Genomic DNA, 20,626 nt, shown 5'->3' on the forward strand with positions numbered 1-20,626 from the left:
GGGTGCTCCCGGGCGGCCGTGGCACCACGTAGCCGCGCTGCCGCCTCCTTCCACCGCTCTCCGCTCCGCCCGCTCCCTTTCTCCCCGCCCCTTCTCTGGTCGCCCGGAGCGCCTGCGACCCCCGAGCGCCTGCAGCCAGACGGTTGGGGAAGACGACAGGCGGAAGGGAGGGGGAGGGCACCCGGGAGCACGCCGATTGAAAGCAGCCTGGCAGAGTGACCGCGATTGATGAGCAAGAGGTCCCTCCCCGCCACCCGCACCAGCAGACAGCTTCTGGAGGAACGCGGGGGGAGAGGTTCGCTCCGGGGCAAGAAAGCTGGGTGAGTGGGGATCCTGCGAGACCCCCGCCCCGGGACAATCCCCCTTCCGGGTGTAACCACATTCACACCTCCTCCTCCACCACCCGGTTATGCTTCAAGAGAAAACACCGGGTCACTGAGCCGGTGAGAACAGCAGCGCGGAAAGGGGTCTCAGACTTTGCTGGGGGCAGAGCGGGAAGATAGGGTATTAGGGATTGGAGAGAAAAAGAGACGGGAAATGGGGGGAGCGAATTGGGAGGGTTGCAAAGGAAAGTCTCCTGAATCGCAGTGTGGCTCCAGCCCATCCTCCCCACCTGCCGGAAATGAGCTTCATCCTAGAAATGGGGATGAAGAAGGAAAAATGGTCCAAAGGAGTCCTGACCCCAATACGACCCTCCGCTAGGATCTGCTGCAACAGCGCAAACCCAGACAGCAGAAGCCCCCGCGAGACGGAGTAGTGCTGAAGAAACAACTGATTCCTAATTCTTGAGGAATCCAGAAGGAGTACCAGGACGGTCATCTGGGGAATCCGAATGGGGTTTATAGATCATGAACCATCAAGTGTTTGATCTCTGGGGAAGGATAGAACGCGTGGCTGGACATTGTTTTAGAGCCTCTCTGAGAAAATGTTGCGTCTCCGCCCTTCTGGACACTTTCATAGGTGCTAGCAAGCAGGTGACAGACAGGATTTCATGCAAGAAGAATGAACAACCACCAAGACAGTGTGTACATCTATGGGTTTGTTTGTTTGTTTGTTTCTAAGGCTTCAAAAAGCTAGAAAGAAAGATGAAATCAGGAAAATTTTCCAGCACCACCCCCTGTAGCCTGGTACTGGGCAAAGAAATCTACTTGTTTCCTAAGCACCCCAGGTGATGCTTAATTACACTTAAGTTTGAGAACTTTTGGCAAAGGGTTCCCCTACTTAGCCACCTCTCTTCTTTCTCAAAACTGGCTAGCCGGTTGACAAAATGCAGTCCAGCTTTGGTGGGGCAAGACAACACTTTTTCTTGCAATAAATCAGACTTTTGAGATAGCTTTGGCCTTGAGAGCAATTGAGGCTACACTGAGGTCATAGGTAGGAGCCAGGGTACCCACAAAGATGAGAGAGCCAGGAGATCCTACCTGTTCAACACCACAGAACTGTGACACTGGCTAACTTTGGATGAAATAACCAGCCTTTTGAATGAAATAATCCTTTCTCCCTCAAAAGTGCCCTCCATCCACCAAAAACACACAGCATACTACCACCAATCTGGTAGGCTTCATTGGTAAGGTCTGCATGCAGCAGCATATTCCATATTAATAGGAAAGCACTAACAAGCTTTACCTAAGCTTATTCATGCTATATTGTAATTCTTCCTATATATAAATAGAACAGTTCCTGCAGATTCCTGAATAAGTCAGTGGAAAGGTCTGTCTTAAACTGATATGACACATCTAGAAAAGGACTAGAAATTAGGTCTAGTCTATGACTGAGATGATCCCTAAGCAGGATTATTCATCTTTGAAATAAAAATTAACAGAGAAAGGAAAGTTCAGATAACTCATTGGTAAATTGGAGGTGGGTGGGAGGGGGAAACTAGTCAAATTCTTATTTCATATATCAAAAGTAAGTTCTAGGAGGATTAATGAGTTAAATATATCTTCTAAAGCAAACTGGAAGAAAATAGAATATTTGTTAAACCTCTAGCTAGAAGTATTTCTCAATTTAGAAGCAATGGAAGGAAATGATCAATGTATGACTTGGTAATATCTTAAAACATCTTTGTGTCAAACATTTTTTTATAAAACAACCTAAACCAGAAAAAATATTGACAGCAAACATTTTTAAGTCTGAATATCTATGTTATAAGTAAGACAATACAGCTAAAGTAAGTATAGTCTCGATGATTAAGCATAAACAGAAAATAAGCCATATACAAAGAAATTGAATACTAATAAATATATGGTGAAAATTAACCTTACTAGTAACTAGTAAAATAGACATTAAAGATAAAGATGTAAAGATCATGAACACTGTTTTGCTCATACACTGATGGTGTTATGATATCCTCCATTTGGAAAGCATTTTAGCTGTTTGTCGCAGATCAGAGTGCTCCTGCATTTTGACTCGGCAGTCCCACTTCTGGGAATCTAGCCAAAGAAATACTCCAAAAGAGGGGGAAAGTTATATACTGCAAGTTGTACATCATAGCATTATTTATATTGAAGACTTGGCCACAACTTATAGATCCTAGAGTAGGGGCTATACCCAGTTCCTTGTAGCCACCTGGATTACAGTGTCGCTCCCTGTTTCTCTGCTTTTGCAAATGTCATTCCTAGTCTCCCCCTGAAGCCCTCTCCCTGCCCTTTGTGAGCTGCCTCCTCTTTCTTATCTTCAACACTTTGATCTGCATTTTTTCTGACTCCCTCTTTTGTTCCCTTAACACCTACATTCTTCCATGTCAGCACCTGGAGACTACCTGTAATTACTTGTTTACCTGCCCTTCTCCTCCACGATGCTATGACTTTTTCAAGGGTGTGGTCCATCACCTTTTAATCTTAGAATCATTAGTGCCTTGCTAATGTGGTAGGTACTCAATAAATATTTATTAAAGGAATGGATGAATCATTTACTTAGACCTTTTGCAGACATTAAGGATGATGATTATAGAGTATGTGGCAATGCGTGAATATATTATAATATTAAATTTTAAAGTCACTATGTACGGAATTATCTCCAAGTGATATTAAAGGTTAAATGAAAAAATCGAGGTACAAAACAGAGTGCACAGTAGGCTGCCATTTTGTAAAAAAAAAGCATATTGGCAAGGGAGAGTGGAAAATTTATATATACACATATTTCCTTGTTAATGGGTAAACTATGTATAGAAGGAAAGAAAAGAAACTGGTAGCAGTTGTTGAGGTTGGGGATGGGTTGGGGCAGAATGGAAGACTAAAAAAGATGAATGGGAAGAACTGCTTTATTTTTTAATATACCCTTTTGTTTGTTTACATAATTTGTACCGTGTACATGATATACCCATTTTGAAAAATAAATCGTTCTACAAAATTGTATGTGATTACATGAAAAAAAGGAGTTAATTCTTGCCAATAATAACAGTTGTTAGATTGTGGGATTGCGGATGATTTTGATTTCATGTTTCTGTTTTCCAATTTTTTTGATGTGGTCATACTGCTTTTACAATTACAAAGACAAAATTATAAACAAAGACATAAACAAAAAACTAAGTAATCATTATATTCATTTCATCACATTTCCTTCGTGACTCAATAAATTCCAATCTATTTTATGGAGAAAAGAAGGTGAGTAATTTTCTCCCTGAAGACTGTTACGACCATCTTCTTTATAATTCTGAGACTGAAAAATGGTTAATAAGTTTAATTACTGAAAAGTTAATCAGCCTTGCATATGGTAGTGAGAACAGGTAAAGCATGTTCTTCTAATAGTTGCCTAGCTGCACAGCAAGATATGACAGCAACATTTTAACCCAAGACACCAAATTTAATGAGCTCGTCTGTCTAAAAAACACCATGCCTTCTCTCGCTCTCATTCTCTTTGCTTCTCTTTTCCTTTTTTTTTCCCTTCTCTGTAACCAACACTACTGGTGGCCTACATACCTCCATTGCCTTCTTCCTCCCAAAACCCTGGGGCTCTTCCAGTGTGCCCCCTCTTTTACTAGAAAAATGCTTTGAGAAGAACAGCCCTAGGCCAGCTCCAGTGGGAGAGCGGCTCTTACCAAAGTTTGGTTCAGAAATGGGCATGTGACCAATTCTGGCCAAAGAGACATGAGGAGTATCTGCTGAGGGTTTCCTTACGGCAAAGAGATGGTTTCTTTTTGGCCTTGGATTTAATTGTGTTTGGATTTGACGCTTGGATCCTCTACAGTCTGACAATAAAGATCATACCAAGGATGGCAGAGAAAAAAGAGAAAAGACCCTAGGCCTTCATGACATGGTTGCATGGCTGACTTAAGCCTACCTCAGGACTTCCTGTCATATGATAGAACTTGCTCGATTAAGGCGTTGTGAGAGATTCTCAGTTTCAAGCAGCTGAAAGTAGCCCGACTTAAACCCTCCCCTTCTGATATTCTCTCCTCTTTGATTTTCTCTTTTTGAATCACCACCAGTGTTTCCATGTCTCTCTCGGCACCACACTTTTCCTGCTTTTCCTCCTCTCCCCTCTCTCCCCCTACCTGTTCCTGTCTCTCTTAAACAATACAGGAGAAACCTTTAGCGCTGTCTGGCCAGCACATACCTACCCTTTTCTCTCAGACTTTCTCAACCACGAAGTGCTTCCCCACCTCCAGCCACGTTTATACTTCACAGTTGACAAGCCTCAGTGGATCCAGAAGGGCTCGGCCTGAAAGTCTGTCTCACTGGAGTTGGAATTCAGTAACAAAGCAATCCCTGCATGGGCTGAAATGGAGGCAATGTTTTTAGGAGAGCTGGGGGGCCTTGTTTCCAGGAGGAGGCCAAGATGCTCACTCTCTCTCTCTCTCTGCAGAAAGAGGAAGGAAGCATAAACACCAGAGAGAAACAACAGCAGAATCTGTGACAGCGTGGGCCACGCAAATAGTTGTGCATTTTGTGCTCCCAAAAGCTTCCAGCCCTACTAAAGGCATTCTACTTACATATTTCTCCAAGAGGACCTTGTCCTGGAGGTTTATGAGATTTTTAGATGGAATTCTTCCATCGCATCCCATTTTGACTTTAGCTACTTTGAAGTGGGCATCTCACATTTGCAAATTAAAGAACCTTGATTAAAACAACCGATCAGTCTATCTCAAATCCATTACAAAAATGACATTTTTAATTGGTCATAATATAAAATTAAAGTGTTTTTGTTATAATTGATTAATTAAATATTGTCCCTGCTGTTCCTTAGTTGAAAAGTGAACAAATTAAAATGTTATTTTTTTTTCTAAAAAACAATTGCTTCCCCAGGACCGATACCACCCTCATGCCCCTCTTGCCCCACGCCCACACGTACCCATTAAAGAAGACTAGTTTTCAGGGCCCCAGGAAGAACATAAAGCATATCTCTCATAAATGTGATTAAACAAGCATATGCAGAACACAGTTGTTTCACTTTTAAAAATCAATTATAATCGCTCATGTAATAAAATGAATTCTATCTTTTACAAAATAGCATCTCAGTTTCCTCCCACTTTAGAAATAGTCAACTAGGCCTGTGAATCAAGGTGCCTCACCTTACCAGGGTCAAGTGCATGAAAAGAATTTGGCCAATGCAAAGCTCCCTTGACGGTACTGAGAAGAGGGAGTAAAAGACCAAAAACCACCTGATGTTCATTGATCGCAGCTCCTAGGCAAGCCTGAAGCTGCCCTTGAGACCTGTGGGATCCTTCCAGTTTCTCTGCCTTCTCTCTAGTCCCATGAGCTAGTTTGTTTCTTCCTAGTGAATTTCCTTTCTGATTAAATTAGTCTGTGCCTATTTCTATGGATTCAACCAAAAAAATTCCTAATCAATACCATGCGAACTTTAAAAACTATATTTTCAAAGAAAAATATTAACATTTTTTACGATTTCAAAAGTAAGATACTCTTATTTAATACTATATAGAAAATATTTTTAAAGAATCACCCATGACAACATTTCCAAAGAAACTATGGTCAATATTTTGATATGTTTTATTCATTAATAAATATTTTATATGATCGATATCATTCTTCAGAGAAAAAACTCAAAACTAATATATCTTCCACTTCCCAGAGCCCCAAAACAGCACAGAGAAATTCTCCACCAGAACAGAAGGAAGTTTATGTCAATTTCCAGGATGTGGTTATCAGTCAAGATTCTAACCTCATCGCCCCATTTATCCACCTAGCCCTTGAATGCATTCCTTTTTACCACTTATCAGTCTTTCGTTTCCATTCTTATAAGGCGAACATGCCTTCATGTTCCCTTACATTCCTAACTCATTCCCACCTCTAAACAATCTCAAAATTCCATTCCTACCCCAAAATTCTACTCTTCCATCCATCGCCAAATCAAATTATTATGCAGGTAAGCATAATTCAACCCCTTAAGAAATCTTCCCCTATTTGACATGAGGCATGCTAATCATATCCAGCAATTTTCACTATATGATTTATTTTAAAAATCTTCTTAAAATTTTGCTTTTGTGATATATCCCTTTCCCATGGACCTATAATTGGTAGGATGTTAAACTTAATATTCAGAAATGGGGAATAGATATATTAGCAGATTCATCAGTTAATATATTAGGCTTTATTAAGCAGAATCGATTGATTCGACAACAAATATTTATTGAGCAGATCTCCCATTAAAGCACCTGCATTCATAGTTCCTTCCCTAAGAATGCAACTGGAACAAATAAAGCTAAGAATACAAGTCAGAATGGATTAAGTGCTACAATTCCAATAAGGTGCAATATGTGCACAGAAAGTTATCAGAAAGGAATCGTGAATAAACACCTCTTCCAGTTCTTTTTTTTCTTTTTTCCTTTTTTTTTTTTTTTTTTCTTTTTCTCTTTCTTACCTGTGGTGGTAGCATTAAGGTACAATTATTAGGAATAAAAACTAGTTACATTAATCAAGATTGTTTTATATCTGAATCATTTATTTGAAAGAGGTCAAGACTTTGAAGAAATAAGTTTTAAACCTTACATTTAACCACATGGTACAGCTGCTGTAAGAAACAGTTTGGCAGTTTCTCTAAACGTTAAACAGAATTACCATGTGATTCAGCAATTTCACTCCTAGTTGTAACCTTAAATAATTGAAAGCAGGGACCCAAACAGATGCTTGTATAGCAATGCTCATAGTGACACAATAGCCAAAAGGTAGAAACAAGCCAAGTATCCATCAACAGATGAATGGATAAACAAAATGTGGTATGTATTATTCAGTCTTTAAAAAGGAAGGCAATTCTGAAACATACTAACACATGGATGAAACTTGAAAACATGCTAAGTGAAATAAGCCTTAAACAAAAGGACAAAGACTATACGATTTCATTTATATGAAGTACCTAGAACAGGCAAATTTCATAGAGACAGAAAGTAGAAAAGAAGTTACCAGGAGCTGAAGGGCAGGGAAATTGGGAGTTTTTGTTTAATAGGTAAAGAGTTTCTGTTTAGGATGATGAAAATTTATGGAAATTGGTGGTGGTGATGGTTAATGCCACTGAACTGAACACTTAAAAATGGTTAAAATGGTAAATTTTATGTTATGTCTATTTTACCTAAATAAATAAGTCTATATTTATAACGAATAACTAAGGAGTAGTTCAAAATATTGAAATGATAAGTTGTTCTCACAAGTCTAAATATCAATAAAATTAAATATCCAATATATGCATTCTGAGGCTGTGAGTCGTGTGTGCCCTCACTTTTGGAAATCTAATAAAATTGTAAAAATAAATTAAGAGGTGATTGAACATAAAAGGATCTATTTTGCAGAGAGATTGAGCCAAATGTTCTTTTAAGCAAGGAGCTTCCCTAATAAACTTGATTGTTTCCTAATAGATCAGGAACAAGCCAGCAAAGGCTATTGAGAGCAGAAACACTCTCTGGAAAGAGGTATCAGGAAGCTAGAGTCTCTCACTAGTGTATAATCTCACATAGGAGATGGGCCACCTGCTTTTTCTCTCCTTCCAGAGGATCTCTGGCCTCTCTCAAGCCTCCTACAGGATCCAATACATCTGAGGTGAGCTGGGGTGTGGAGGTGAGAGCATAGCTTCTAAGCTGATGACCTGAGTTTTCATTTCAATAGTTCAGCTACCTTTTCTATTAGGCTGTAAACTTCATGAGGACAGGGATCAGGTTTTCATTGTAGTATGTTGCCTCGCCAGTATTCCACACATATTAGGTGCAAAATATTATTTACTGAACAAGTGAATGAATTAATTCATTAATAACTTTAATAAAAAATGGCAACAGAACATCAAACAAAAATAGTTACAAAGCAATTCTGAAATTCTAATATATAGGAAATCTACCTGAGTCCTAAAAATTCAAATAACACATATAACCTTAGGAAAACACTCCTTAAAACATAAGTGAGAGAAATTTGTGTTCAAGTTTATCCTACCCTCTCCTACAAAAGGGATGTGTTTTCTACTGCATTTGTAACTCTGCCTTGTACCCAAATGCATCGCATTCACAGGGGTCACAATAAATACTGTTGACAAAATGAATGACACGGCAAAAAATAGCTTGCAGAACTTTTCATTTTTTCCAAGTGTGTAAAGCATATTAAACCATCTGCTGATTAAAAATATGCATATTTTGACTTGCATATGCATCAAATTAACATACATAAATCCAGCATCTTCACATCACAGCATTCACAGCCATAGCCAATGTAATTTTCCATGTTCCTTTAAATTCATCAATTCCAGAGTGACATAATTAAATTTTTAGGAATAAAATACACTAAAAGCTATATAACTAAATATAACGAAAAGCTAATTTTTATTTTATGTCAATCCAATGATCGTTTATCCTCTAAAAATAGAAAAGTCATAAGATCACTGAAAGTCTAAAATTTAATGTTCAAATTTGCTCTGTAATACCTAATATCACCATGGGAAATTCAAATTTGAATATGAATAGGAACTATTATCCCTCGGTATGATGAACTGGGATTGATCAAAGTACTATATGTTGAACCTTAGCACCTTGCTGCCTTATATAACATCAGAATCCTGCAGTTTTCCAAGTTGCAGCTTCTGTAACTTCAGCTTCTACCTGACTTTCTGCTCCTGCTGATCCATCACCATCTTCTTCTCTCTCAAACCCTGTTTGGAGCAGGGAAGACTATCTGTGAAATAGAGGAACAACTTTGTATACTGTTACACTAATGGACCAGGCAACCACTCCGGGAAGAAGGACACATTCAAACTGCAAACCTAGGTCAGATGCAACACTAGGTCTGAGCCAAGCCCATTAAGAGGGGCTCAAAGAGCTGTTACTGAGAGGCATCCTGTTCCTTCCTCTTAAATCTTCAGTCCCTCAGGAATCGCTGCCATCTGGAGCACCCCTCTAGGATGAAGAATGTAGCCTGAATAGAATCTCTAGCACCCAGTCTCCCTTTGTACCCTGCTATTGATATGCCCCCGGCACCAAATAAATGCCCAGCACTTTGGTCACTGGGTCTTCCTAGGACTGCTAGCACTGAGCATATAAGAAAAATAGGAGTATTTCCAGTAATAAGAATCATCTAGGGCCGTTGATATAATTTTCCTAGATGTTCATATTTAGTAGGTCTATTTGAGGCTGCGGGGGTCCAGAATGAGCCACCCCAAGATGTGCCTCAGTGGTATGCAGATTACTTCAAGTTAAAGGCAATTTTAGCATCAGGCTCCAGAGAAACTTCTGCCCCTCCCTTTAAACTACCTAAAAGAATTTGAATTCAAGGCCTTCCCCATAAGAGATTATCGGAGATAACTTCTTTTGACCTATCTATAGGACAGGCAAACTACCAATTACTGAACTTCTGTTCTTCTTATCATTCTTCAATGACCTTTTGAAGCCCCCAAATCACCTTACCTCATCCCTAGCTCAGGACGTCTTACATACCTCAATCCCCCTTCCTATCATTAAACCTCTCATACATGTGGGAGTCTCTGTCTCTCTCATATACGTGGGGTTCCCATGCACATGGAATTAAATTTGATTTTCTCTTGTCAATTTTCCTCCTGCTGATTTGATTATTCTTCCAGCCAAAAGAACCAGAGGAGGGAAAGGGGAATTTTTCCCCTTCCCCACAGGGTCCAGGAATCTAAATTTTTAAAACTGCCCATGTGATGCTCTTCACAAAGGAATTTTAAAAAATATAGAGTTCAAGCACTCTTCAAAGTGTCCCTGGAGTGTCTAGTAGGCAAAGTTGCCCTCCATGGATTCAAGCCTCACCATCTGTAGGGATGATGAAAGTGAGTGTGCTTTGTACACTAGGAAGTCTTCGTAAATCCAAGGCAAGCTGTCATTATCATGATTATATACCTTTAGCCACAGCCACCAGGACAATATGCATAGTCAGGGTGAGGGCTGAGTGACCAGCCACATCCTTGAGGGCTAAGTGCCCAGCCATGTCCTTGAAGTCCTAGAAGATAGAGGAGAATGAGGAGTGGTCAAAGGCAGCGGAAAGGGGGAGATATAGGAGCAAAGGCTGGAATCTGGAAATTAATACATATGTATTTCAATTCACAGCTGCTTTGGCTGCTTATATAAATCAAAGGAGCAAGGAGGGAGATTGAGGGGAAAAAATGTAAACAGCATAAATTTTCAGATATTAAAGACTGAATGTGTTGGCTGAATCATTCATTTATTGAACTTAAATTATATTTTTTAGCATTATTATGTGAATGAATGTGAGTTGGGCTCTGAGACACAACTAGGTGCTAAGATAAACACCTGTCTGATGGGCTGCCATATAAAGTAAGGTGGCTGTGAGTTTTAGTCATCTACATGAGGTTGCCACAGCTGGGGAAAAGTTTCTATCCTAGCAATTTTGATGCTGACTTACCATAAATTAAAGATAGATGTAGTTAGAGCACTGTCTTTCCCCCATAGACACAAAGATCAGGCCCTTCTGTACAATGTTGATGAAGAAAATCTGCAATGATGCCAGAAATGAAAGAAATGCATATTCTTGAAGGGTGCTGGGAGATAATCTAGAGATAACAACCAGTCTCTTTTTGAAACTCGAACAAGAAGTTGTGAGTTAAATAGTAGCCTGAAGAATCATCTGACATTAAGAAAGGGAAAACCGTGCTCCAAGTCTTCTTTCAAAGATGAATTCAATCTTTTGTGACTGAATATGTTCCCGTATAGTGACAGAGAAATGGATTGGCTTTTTATGATCCTATCGAAAGCCATGATTATACAACTAAAGATAAGCAACTCAACTCAGCAAAAGCTCACTGTACAAACAAATAACATGAATGAGAAGAGCAGTTAAATCTTCTAGGTGCAATTGTTTCGAAAGAATCCTTCAAGTTTCTGAATAAATTTTAAAAGACAAAGGAATTTAAAGTTAACTCAGCAGTTGAGTTGCAGCTAGGAGATGGCATTGGGATAATTAGGAAGTATATTAGATGCCAAAAATAAGTTAAATGCCAAATATGCCTCAAATCAGCCTCCTTTGACAGTCACATAAAATATGCAAAAGACACTTAACATTTCTCATTTTCAATTATAATTCCTTAGGTCTCATTACTTTTTCCTCAGATATGTATAGGACAAAAAGTTTTTTCACACCATCCTGATGATAAAATTTCAATCACTGAAACTTTCCCTTTAAAACTAATGAGGCTTTTTATCTCCCCACATTGGCCAGATAACAATTTTACAGGCCACTCAGAATTACCAGAGAGAGCTGAAACTGGAGCAGCACAGATAAATGAGATCTCTGTAGATAAACCACATAATTCAGGGCAGTCAGGAGTTGCAATCTCTTCCCTCACTTAAACTTGTACTAAAGCTACTCTGGATAATTTAATTCCCTGTGCACCTTTCCCTGTCAGGATGGAAAGTGGATTTTAGGGAGATGCTAGACTAGTATGGGAGAGGCAACACCCCATGAAGGAAGAAAAACTGGATAAGGACGTAGGAGATCTACCTGAACTAATTTGCCACCTCAGATCAATTACTCCACTACTCAAAAACCTTCGTTTTTCTGGCTGAAGGGAAGCAGTAACCTAACCTGTGAGATAGAGATCTTGACCCAGAAGACCTTCCCAAAGCCCCCGCTTAGGGCAAGTGGGAAAGTGGGTTCTAGGCTGCAGTTCTCTCGGAACATTGTATTTTTATCTGTTTACACACTGGGGTTTTATGTAAGATTTCACTTTCCGAAAGGTATCCCACGCTAAAGAAGGTTTGCAAACCCCTGGATTAAAACAACTGTTTCTTTTCAGCTCTCATGACCTCCGATTCTTTAACATTCAATGATAAGAGAGATAAATGCTGGCTAAAGCAATTTAGAAGGTTCTCAGTTAAAGTACTAACTAGGTATTGATGGATTCTGTGAATGAAGAGATGCTCGAAAGATATGAAAGAGGAAACAAAGAGAAACCCAGGTGGCACATTTCTCTTCAGGTTAGGAAAGAGAGCCATATCACTCTTCCTTTCTTACAGCAAACTTCTACCCCATACCCTGTGGTTCTCAGCTCTGGCCTTCCAACAGAATTACCTGTGAAACTGTTAAATTATCCAGGGACCTGGGCTTTACCTCTGGGGAGTCTGAGTCAATAGATGTGGAGATGGAGCTTTCTCAGCTATTTCAGTTTTGGGGGGTGTGTGTGTGTAAGATCTATAGGTGATACTGATGTATAACTAGGATTGAGAATCTCTGCTTGGCTTCAGCTCTTCTGCCGTCACTAACACCATTTTCTTAAAAGACATTAATGAGCTCTCACAATGTTAGTTATTATTTTTAGGCAGATAATTCCAAACAGAACTTCTCAAAACCACCCACCTTCCATCTGGGTGTCTCAGTAGCTCTTTGCCCACCAGCCAGCCTCACCTTTAATATCACTCTACCTGTTAGTGGCACAGGCCTTCTTCCAGTGTCTCCTGCTCCTAGAGACTTGAGGCATCATTGATTCTGTTACTCTCTGTGCTCCCAGCATTCTATCCACACAAACTTAACCTACCCCTGTATCTGACCCAAATCAGGTTCCAGCTTTCCATTCCTACTGCCACTCTTTAAAGCAGGCTTCTTTTATGTCTTGTCCATATTGTTTATAGCTACTTACAGAGGTCTCATTTTCTTATCTTTTTCCTCTTTGAGCCATACTGATGTGACTTTGTTAGCCCCTTGTTTAAATAAGTACAGTGGTTTCCACTACCTAACCTTTCAAAATAAACCCCTTCATCTATCTTTTAGGTTCTACAATAGGATCCGAATCTAAGTTTCCAGCCTCATCTTTGATTACACAGCAACGTGAACACAATCCATTAACAAAGAGTATTGCTCTTTCTTTTGTCAGCATGTCGTAGGCTTGCCTGATTATGTGCCCTCACCCTTCCTGCTCCTCAGCCTAGAAGACCCCGCTCCCCTTTCTATGCCATCTTCTTCCTAAAGGCTTTCCAGAACTCTCTAGGTGAATGTGAAGCACAATGAAACCATTGTGCGTGACCTTCTGGCGTCGCAGTCATTATATCCTGTCTTGCAGCGTGGTTACCTATGGCTATATCTTATCCCCTTTACTGAGCTGTTGCTTCTTCAGAGCACTTCCCCGTCAACCTTATAGCTGTATGGAAAAAGTAAACTTTGGAGCCAGAAAGCCCTGTATTCAAATTTCAGCTCGATTCAAATTTGACCATTTGAGTTGTCAAATTATTTAACCCTTCCGTGCTTTAGTATCCCCCATCCATAAAATGGGAATATAAATATCCAGGTACTAAGAACAGCGTGAAGTCTGAGTGAGATAAAACATGCAAGGTGTCTGACACACACGAAAAAACTCTCAACAAACGGTAGTTCCCACTAACAAATGTTGAATGGAGGTATGACAGGCCGTTGTCTATAATGGAAGGTGATAGCCTGCTAACTTGGCCTGATGGGAACCTTCCTCTATAGATATTCACCAACTGGTCCTTTTTATTCATTAAGAAGATGACAGGGCTATTTTTATTTTTGAGATAAGACTCTGAAGCAGAAGTAATGGCTTCTTCTCTCTTATCTATTGGCCAATAATAATAAAGGTTGGTAGTGATAGTGTAAAGCAAGTAGATGGAAAATGGAAGAAAGATCAGGAAGAAAGCTCTGAATTAAAATATCCGGCAACACATTTTGAGAGGTATAAAATGGCCACAACTTTGCAAAACAAATATTATCAAGTTACATTACGCAGTATATAAAGAAATAAGCTACCATTGTCAGGGAGATAGAAATCATTAAATAATAGGAGCGCTATTAGTATAATACATCAAATACAAAAATATATGTAATTGCTTCTATACATGCTTAAAATGTATTTGATAAGATTCAATGCCAAATCCTAATAACATTATTTTAAGAGTAGAAATAGAAAAAATATGTCCTTAATGTAAGAGAAGGTAAAAGATTAAAACCAATAGCCAGCGTTATATTTATTGGTATGGGGATATATGTGATATCCCCACTAAAAAGGAATATTATTTAATATTGTTCTGAAATTTATGGTCAATGCAACAAAGCATAATACAAAATTAAAGGTATATTATTAATAAAGAAGAGATAAAATGATATTTATTTTTGGATGAAATCATTAGCAATTATAAATCCAAAAAATAATTTAAAGATTGATTAAATACCAGAGGATGAATGAAAATAAAAAGAAAAAAAACAAAAACGTTCCACTATAATTGAAATAACAGCTAGAAACAAACGTATATACGTATGTGTATATATTTATTTATATATAGTTCTAAAAAAGATTTGAAACAGTTGTGAGAAAAAATGAATACAGAGAACTCATACACAGTAACAACAAAAATATAAAACATCTTAGAAATAGTCTTAATTAATGCATAATGTCTTCCATCTAGTCAAAGGAAAGAACAAAATTTCATTGAGATATATTTATTAAAGCTTGAGTAAATAGAAAAAAATATACTGTGTCCCTGAGCAGGAAGACATTCTTAGAAATATTTAAATATCTTCAAAATAATACAGCTTTAATCCAGACATTCGACAGTTTTTATGGTGCACATATTATATGCCTAGCAAAATCATAAGTCCTGGGAATAACCATATGGGCAGTGAATAACACAAAGACTCTACCTACATGGTGTTTAGATTCTTATGGAGTTGACACACCAAAGAAATAAACTCTTACTAAAATACAATGTCAGGCAATGATATGTTAATTGAATAAAAATATGACAGGGTTAAGAGACAGAGAATGAAAAGAGGGAGGTGCCGTTTAGAATGGAGTGATCAGAAAAAGCCCTTGAGGAAGTAACTTTTGAACAGATATTTGAATAAAGTATAGTAGAGAGCCATGTGGCTATCTGGGGGAGCAGTGTTTCTTGCAGAGGGAACAGCAACTGCAAAGATCCAGATGCGGAACTGTACTTGATGGCTTCCAGGAACAATAAGTTATCCAGTGTTGCCGAAGGGGAGGGAGTGAAGGGGATACCGATAGGAGATGAGGACAGCGGTAATGTGGGACGGATCATATAAAGTCTTGTCAAGTACAGGGACTTTGGGTTTTGTCCTAAGTTGGATAGTAGCCATCTGAAAATTTCGATCAGGTGAGGATCTGATCTAATTACATTAAAAAAAAAACAACAACAACAAATATTTATTGGTTTCAGTGCTGACAATAGGGTAGAAGTGAGGGGGAAATTGTGAGAGTAGTTAGGAGGCTATTTCAGTAATTCAGGCTGGAGAAAATGGGCTTGTACTAGAAAGGGTAGAGGAACCAGAAGTAGATTCCAGGTATATTTTGGAGGGAGACATAAAAGATTAGCCGATGAGTTAGCTAAGAGAGGTGAGAGAGAGAAAGAGGAATCAAGGTTGGACCCTAGGTTTTTGTTTTAAAGCAACTGATTGGATCATAGTGTTAATTACTAAGATGGGGAAGACTGGGAAAGGAGCAGGAATTGGGGAAATGAAATCAAAAGCTGTGTTTTGAACATGTTAGGCTTAAAATATGTATCAGACTTAAAGTGGAGATGCTGAGCAGGCAGTTGCTATAAATCTGAAATTCAGGGGGATTTCTCAGGCCATCAGCAAATAGATGGAATGTAAAGCCAGTGGATTGGATGAGGTCATCTATGGAGTGAATGCACATAGAGAGATTCCTAGGGCTCACCAACATTTAAAGTTTGGAGCAAGGAAGAAGATCCAGCAGAGAAGACTGAAATGAGGCAGCTAGTAAAATAGGAGAGAACTTGAGAAGGTTTGGAGTCTCAGAAGGCAAAAAAGTGATTTATTATAATTCTCATCAAAATGTCAATGATTTATTTTTAGTAACTGTCCAAATCACTCTAAAACAGACCAGAAAAGTGTAATGCACACCTAGTATAATGGACCATCCCATCAAATACTTCTTTTGTAACAATTGATAAGGACATGCTGTTCTTAGGACTTTGTAAAGTGAAAATGAAATCTTTCTTACTTAAAAATACTTTTGCTTATGTAAGCATTCTGTCTCTCACTACATAACCCCTCCATTTTTATATTGGCACATTTGTTTTAGTCACCTTGCTGGTATTTTTGTAGCAAGTTAACAAAATGTAGTATCTGCTTGAGAAAAATTTGTCTAAGGAATTTTGTTTCTGATACTCATAAATTGATCCTATTTTATATGAGAATCGGTTATGCAATAAAGAAACATACTAAACCATTGGGCAGAAATAAATTAGTCAATAAATGGTGCTGGGACAAAAGTCTAGAAATACGAATACTAAATTGTATTCTCACTCCATCCCTGCACTCAAGTAAATTCTAGATTGATTTAAAGTTCAGTATTTAAAATTCTAATAATAAAAGCATTTAAAGAAAATATGGACATCTATTTATAAAACTTGTACATGGAAGAGATTTCCTAAGCTTAAAAATAACAGAAGAAATTATAGAGCAAAACACCAACAGATTTGAATCTATAAAAGTAGAAAATTCTATGTGCAAAAGACTATGGGTTAGATATTAAAATGGGAAAATGTTTTCAATAAAATGACAAATTTAATATATTTTCTACGTAAAGAACTCACGCAAACTGATAAGAAAAGCAGGAGGACACAATTGATAACTGGTCAGTAGAACATTCACAAAAGAGATCATTACCCAGAAGAGAAAATTTAGCTAGCCAACTTATATGCAAGCATGTTGATTCTTGATAATAATCAAAGAAATGGCACAACAAATTGTTATAATTTTTTACCAATCTTATTAGTAAAGATTAATTTTTAAAAATCATAATAATATAGTCTTGTGAAGAGTTCAATAAGGAGGGCTTTCTTTTGTTTTGATGGTATACATTTAGACAAGCAATTTGAATTTATATCAAGATCCTTTAAAAAATAGTCTATACTCAATGGATGACCAGTATCTCTATTTGTAGACTATCTTACAGAAATAATCTTTATATGGATAAAGCTTTTTATAAAAAAATTTAATATGATTACTTAGTCTCAAGTAGAAATAATACAAAAGTTATGCAGATACAGTGGACCTGATATAGTTAATAAAAAACAGCCTTCCCAACTATGATCAGAAATAATTGTTAATGTTGCAAAGGAAGTTTCATCATGTATGCATATTTCTGCTCAGTGAGGATCTCACTGTAGCTCTGATTCCAATAAGTTACTCTGTCCACCAAAAGGAGAAGAATTTCACTTCTAACATCACAATGTGGGCAGAACATAGAGGCCTTTGACCAAAGAACACAGAGAACCCAGATTAAAAGAATAGAAGTTTCCAAGGTCATCATGCAAATAGCAAGGAAGGTCCCTCTGATAATAAATAAGCAGTCGTAGGCATTTTTGCAGAGCTTATTAAAGTCATTAACTTATTAGTTGATTCAACAAATATTTATTAAGCAGCAAATATATGCCAGGCACTAAGCAAGTACTGGAGATTATCTTGGTAAAAAAGCCAAAGAAGATGTTTTCACGGAACATATAATAGTAGCAAAGCTAGAACTGAAATAATAATATTATTTAAGTTCAAATGTGATAAGTACTAACAAAAAAGAAAATTTGAAATCTGTGAGAGTAAGTGACTAAATTAGAGATTCAGAGAATCCTTCTTTGGGTTTCTATGAGACTTAAAATTTTAAATAAAAGTTAAAAGGTAAAAAAGATTTAGCTATAGTAAGAATTTTTACTAATTCCTTAATGGAGAAAGAATTAGAAACCATACTTGTGGTTTACTGAATATGCAATACACATGTTTTCTATGTATTTAAATTAAGTATAATTATAGTTTTTGTTGCGTTGTATGAATTCTGACACATTCAACATATTTTATTATTTATGTAAAGATCTAAATTATTCTTTTGGATAGATTTTTGGGCTGGGTGGACCTTTTCCATTTATTTAGTCAAGATTTTGTTATTTAGCAACACTTCCATCTGGGTAGTCGAACCATTACCAAACCATAATCATTTGGCATAGGCATTTCAAGATCACATATTCATTTAAAACAAGGATGTGTTGAGTACCTATTGTGTGCTAAGCTCTATTTCTGCAGCTGAGGTTTCAGTGGAGAGGAAGACCCACAAGGTCCCTGACCTTATGGAGTTTACATTCTAGTATGAACTCAAAATCTGTGTTTTTAATGTTCTAATTAATTCCCAATAGCAATATATAGGAATGACCACTTTACTGCACTCTTGTCAGCACTGGGTATTATCATTGCTTGCTTCTACAATGAAGGAAAGTACAAAAAAAAAAAACTAAGACATCGTTATGGGTTGAATTCTGTCCCCCGCAAAAAAGTCCTAACTCCCAATACCTCATAATGTGACTTTATTTAGAAGTAGGGTTCCTGCAGATGTGATTAGTTGAGATGAGGTCATTAGGGTGGGCCCTAATCTAGTATAACTAATGCCCTTATAAAAAGGGGAAATTTGAACACAGGAAAACACACACAGGAAGAATACCACATGAAGATGAAGGCAGAGATTAGGGCTATCTAACTACAAGCTGAGGAACACTAACAACTGCCAGAAAATCACCAGAACTAGGAGAGAGGCATGGAACAGATTCTGTTGCAGAACTAAAAGGGTGTTTGTCTGCCCACGTGCATCAAAGCCAAATGAGATATGAATGGAGGTTTGTAGACAAGAAAATAAAGGTTTATTTAAGGAAATTGTGCCACGCTTGGAGACACAGGTGAGTTAAAGCTCAAAGACCTAGCACCCTGATGGCCTCTCAGAGGATAAGTTATATAGGGGAAAAATCATTAGTCATGGTAACTAAGGGAATTGGGGTCGTGGGCCCTACTGATTGGTTAGGGTTACGATAGGAGGCAGTCGATCATTGCATCAAGTCCTGATGTCAGTCATGGCATCATTCTATGTGATCTCAAGGCAATGTGGCCAGTAGAGTTGTTCCACCTTCATGGATCTGGTGCTAAAACACAACTGAGGTCAAGATGTTATCATTAGTTTGAGGAAACTCTGTTTCTGTGGTCAACAGACCCGAGGCTTTGCTCCTAAGCCTGTTTGATGCTGACCAAAATCTGATGTCCTAAGGGCTTAATGGTTAAGGGAGAGGTTGTGCAGTATGTGCAAAGGAAGGATAAGGAAAGAAAAGAAGCAAGTGATTCACAGTGTCATTAGACTAGACAAGGCCAGTCCGAATCAAGGAGAAAAAAATGAAAAAAGTTATTTTAAAGAAGTAAAATTTTTCCACAGTTACAATTCTCCATTACAACACTCAGAAAGAATCAACCCTGCCAACACATAGATCTCAGATTTCTAGCCTACATTGTTACAGGTTCAAGGTTTGTATGCCTGACACTTCAAAAGGCCAATATTCAAAATGTCAGTTTGGAGTAAGAAGAGGTTTATTGATGGAGAAGACACCAGCTTGAGAAGATTGGGGTAGGTAGTCTTAGGGTGTCTACAAATCCATCTTAAGAGATCCCTGAATTCAGGCTTCTTTTCTGTCAAGGGAAGGAAGAATAGACAGGGCAAGAGGTGTGTGACATCTAGGAGCCAACAGGAATCCAACAAAGAGCAAGAAGTCTCTAAGTCTCTTTGTTCCCAGCCCATTGACCCCTGCTGATCTGAGTCTGGGTCTTAAGGCTCCTACAAATTTTTGCCAAAATCTCAAGCCTCAAGCAGAATTCCTCGAATAATTAGCATATATATATGCTATGTACTAACTCCCAATACCTCATAATGTGACTTTATTTAGAAGTAGGGTTCCTGCAGATGTGATCAGTTGAGATGAGGTCATATATATATCAGGAGCTATTTGCCTGGAGGCCATGGGAGACGAACAGAGATTAAGTCAGAGAGAGGGAGTATTTCACTCTGTTACGCCACCACTGTGAGGCAATAAATTTCTGTTATTTAAGCCACCCAGTCAGTGGTACTTTTTTATGGCAGCCTAAGAAAACTAATACAGACATATTTCTTACTCTGGGTTCCCTTAAAAGCAAAGATTGAGAAAAGGACTTGGTGCTAATTAATGTCTGACACTTGTGCTCAGGATGTAAACCTCGCCTCAGTAGTATCACAATATTTTCAGTTTGTTTTCTCTTATTTTTCCCAGTAGGCTTAGACATAAAAGATAACCTAGCAAATCAAATGAATAATAAAAGTTGTCTGTGTAAGAAATGTCCAAACCTGTAGAGGATTTTGATGAGTTTATTTGAGCCAAACTGACAACAATTGC

At 38.1% G+C, this 20,626-nt stretch overlaps 1 protein-coding gene and 1 long non-coding RNA gene across 2 annotated transcripts in view; one reads left to right on the top strand and one right to left on the bottom strand.

The window, feature by feature from the left end:
• TSPAN5 (tetraspanin 5) overlaps window positions 1-20,626 on the bottom strand; it is a 268,358-nt gene that overhangs the window by 147,973 nt on the left and 99,759 nt on the right. The gene's annotated exons all lie outside the window — the stretch shown is intronic.
• On the top strand, window positions 7-3,354 carry LOC112478898. Its single transcript, XR_003045995.1, has 2 exons — window positions 7-320; window positions 589-3,354. It is a non-coding gene; the product is annotated as an uncharacterized LOC112478898 (long non-coding RNA).

The sequence above is a fragment of the Pteropus alecto genome, unplaced genomic scaffold (assembly GCF_000325575.1).
Source record: "Pteropus alecto unplaced genomic scaffold, ASM32557v1 scaffold63, whole genome shotgun sequence".
Lineage (NCBI taxonomy): Eukaryota > Metazoa > Chordata > Mammalia > Chiroptera > Pteropodidae > Pteropus > Pteropus alecto.